Source organism: Centrocercus urophasianus, unplaced genomic scaffold (assembly GCF_019232065.1).
Source record: "Centrocercus urophasianus isolate 14NV4802_14NV808 unplaced genomic scaffold, USGS_Curo_1.0 seq_880, whole genome shotgun sequence".
In the NCBI taxonomy this organism is placed as follows: domain Eukaryota; kingdom Metazoa; phylum Chordata; class Aves; order Galliformes; family Phasianidae; genus Centrocercus; species Centrocercus urophasianus.
The window spans coordinates 1-3,672 of record NW_024885511.1 but is presented as its reverse complement, the minus strand read 5'-3'; positions in this window follow the sequence as shown (position 1 = coordinate 3,672).

The window sequence follows — 3,672 nt, the reverse complement described above, 5'->3', positions numbered from 1 at the left end:
GACGGCTCTCGGCCGCCTCTGGGTGCGCCGGGGCGGGTCGCGTTCGGCTGCGGTGCCGCGGGCCGGCCTCTCGGCCCTACCCTGCCGCCACGCCCCGCCGGCTCCGGGCGGCCCCGGGCGATGCCATTCGGGGCCCGCGGGGCGGGGCGGCCCCCGGCTGCCGATAGGGCTGGCCGCGGCAGGGCAGCCGAACGCGACCCGCGGCTGCGGACCCAGAGGCGGCCGAGAGCCGTCGGAAACCGTCGTGGTACGGCAGACTGCGAGAACCGGCCCGGGAAGGGCGCTCCGCGACGGAGCTGCGCTGGAACGGGAGCACCGAGCTGTCTGGGTCAGGGGCCGGTGGGCAGTCGGCTCCGAGCCCCAGCCTGCGCCTGTCCCGTGAGTTTGGAAGGCACGTCGGCCTCGGGGCTGTTTTGCCTTGGCACTGCCCGGTGGTTAAGCGCACAGAATAAAACGCACTGCGGGGAAAAAGCTGCTGCTGTCGGGGTGCTCCCTCTGAGTCTGACTGCCTTCGAAATCGTGTTTACAGACTGAGTGAAAATGGGCTCTGGAGGAGCTGCCCTCAACCTTTCAGCTCTCTTCCTGAGGAAGGCTCGAGAGAACATTTATGGGAGCAGTTTCCAAGTTGCTGGTATTGCTTCCGATAGGAGAAGAGGTGGTTCCACATCCCCGTACCCTGCGGAGGACGTGGGACTGGGGGTTAAGAGGGCAGGGCTGTCCCTTCAGGTCTGTGTCCTCCTCCCAGTTCGCAGCGTTTCCTTCTGCCCTTGCCCACACATTTTTAAGGTTCATGGGCTGATGTCCCAGAGTTTATTCCTTCCAGCACTGCTCAGCTTCTCCTAAGAGTTGCAGGTGAGGTTGTCTGTCACCAACTGCTGCTTGGAAGAGATGGGGAGGGGGGGGAGGTGTACAGAAACAGCTCAGCCATCCATTGGCAAGGAGGGAAGAGGCCAACAGAAGAAGCAAGAAAAGGTTAGTGTGGCTTTTGTGCGCAATATAAAAAGCAAGTCAATACCATTGGAGGGGCATTGGAGGGTACTCAAAGCAATCAGCCAGGGGCCATTGTGTTCCTTTAATCTACATGTGTATTTCCCAAGAACTCTATTAATGAAGATGAATGAACTGTGCAATGTCCCTAATTTCTTGTAATTCAGAGCTGGGTTTTTACGGCACTCACAACCAGTGCAAAACATGTCTGGCTCCCCAGAAGATCTGGGCATGCTCGGGAGTTGTTGTGGTTTTTTTTGCCTGTCTTAGTGGGAAAGGAGACAGACAGCAAGGTGAGGTGAAGCTGCATAGCCCTGCTGCAGACTCTGGGCTGGCAGTAAAGTTCCCATGAAGGGAACTGGGTCCTGGTGCAATTGCTTCCTCTTGAGCACCTGTTATTGCTATTAATCATAACGTGACATGCAGCAAAATACTTTCTCTCCCAAAGAAGTGTACATATCCCCATACCTGCCCCCTATACCTCCTTCCTGCGGATGCAGAATGAAATCTGAAACGGGAATGATTTTGCTCCTGTTGATGCTTTTGAGAGAAGCGTATGGCGTGGAGCTTCAAGCCACGAAACCAGTGCATAAAATGTCGTGGGTTTTGCTTCCTTTCCTGTGGTCTTTTCTTTCTGTTGAATGGGAGTAATGAGATCAGCCTGCAGGTGGGTCCGTCGCTTTGCACACCGGTGACTGCAGCAAGGATCACTGCCCTGAGCGATGGACAGCACAGCAAATCGTGGAGAGGAAGGTGGGAGCAAGATGAAAAGGGGAGTGTTTGTTATCAGGAGCCTGTGCCCTGTTTGCTGGTTGTTCTGTGTTACCCAATGAGCTCAGGCGTTGGGCTCACCTTGCTGATGTGCCCCTCCGGAGCAGGGGAGTGGAGGTTCATGCTGTAAGGCTATATTAATGCAATCCTTCTTTACTTGTTTTCCAATTAGCCTAATTGAATTCGGATTGCTTAAAAGTGGGCACCAGAGACATTTATCTTGATGGGATGACGGCCTTGAGCTCTAGCGATCCTATTAACTGTAAGAACACAAATCCCAGGTAGGGCCCGACCAGCAGTAGCTCCCATGTGACCTAATGCCTTTAATCTGCTCCTCTGCACACACACACACACAGACAGGCATGCACACATGTGCACACATGCACACAGGTGCGCGCGCATGCATACATGTGAGTTTGTGCACACATGTGCACAGAACACAGACGTGCAGTGCCTGCCTGTCAGGAAAAGGAAGTATGCTATGTCAGGATTTGGAGAAAGGCCTTTTATTACCCTTAGAATTGGAATCAGAGACCCATTAACTGGTTGGGATGGGCAAAGCCCTCTGTCCCTCCGGTTTCTCACTGCCCCAGCACTGTGCCCAGCCCCGTGCTGGGGGGCTTTGCAGGTCCCCATGGAGCAGCCCCCAGCTCCCAGTCCCAGCTCCAGCACTGCCCAGCACAGCAGTGCTGCTGGGGGCAAGGGCTGCTGCTGAGCTCCAGGCTGTGCCCAGTGCGCTGGGCAACACTGCAAAGACCTGTCTGCGCCTTCATCGCGTCATCCCTTCAGGTGTTTATATGCATGGGGTTGAGGCATGCATAAACGTGGTGGTGTATTCGTATACACTGAGTTGGAGCAGTCAGTGTGCTGCCTGTCTGCTTTGCTACCCCACTGTCTGACCCCCAGGGCTCTGCACGGCTCAGTGCTGAGCTCTGTGAATGCCTCCCCTGGGGAAATGCTGTACTGCTGCAGCTGATGGCTCTGCCCAGCTCGGGGGGCTCTGTGCCCCAAGTTCCATACTGGCTGCTGAGGGCTGCAGGAGGTGGGCATGCTGCTGGCCCTGCCGTTGCTGGGGTCCTCTGGCTTCACCCCCAAGCCAGCTGCTGCTACCTGCAGGTCACTGGTGGTGTTAGGGTTACGGTTGCACTGCGCTGCATTGCACTGAATTGCACTGCATCTCGTTTCATTGCATTGCATTGCATTGCATTTGCATTAGGGTTAGGATTGCATTGCATTGCCCTGGTTTTGGGTTAGGGTTAGTAGCACCTGGCAGTGCTGGTCTTGATGTTTTGGTGACCACATGCTGCAAGCTCCTACCACCCAGGGACGCTACAGCCAGGATGCCGTCCAGCACCTCGTGTGACCTGACCCTGCCGCGCCTGGCTGAAGCTTTTTATGTCTCTGGCTCTAAAAATGGTGCCTAAGGCACTGTGGGCCCTGCCAGCAGCAGATCAGCTCAGCTGTGCCCAGTGCCGGGCCAGGCAGCGTCCCTCGCTGTGGGCAGGGGGCTCTCATCCCACCCATCCCATCCCCCAGCCGCCTCCAGCCCCGCTGACCCGGACCACATTTTGGAATCTCGTTAATCACTCGTTTGCTGTTTCTGACTGTACTTTCTTCTCTGACCCTTTAAACCACAAAAACGCTGATCCTGTATGTGCTTACGAACTTAATTAGCTCCTTTAAACCACCAGATGCTTTCAATAAGATTTTCAGGATGTCCCAGGCACATTTTAATTCAAAGGTCAAAAGTCTTAGGCCTGTTTACCGCGGCGTTTTATGGATAGGATAACTCAGCCTGAAAAGCAGCAGAACAGCACAGAAACACTTAATAACTTTATACAGATGCAGAGGGAGGTGGATGGATCCTTGTTAATCAGAGGCCAATGGAGCTGGGCTGGAAGGAGAGGAGATACA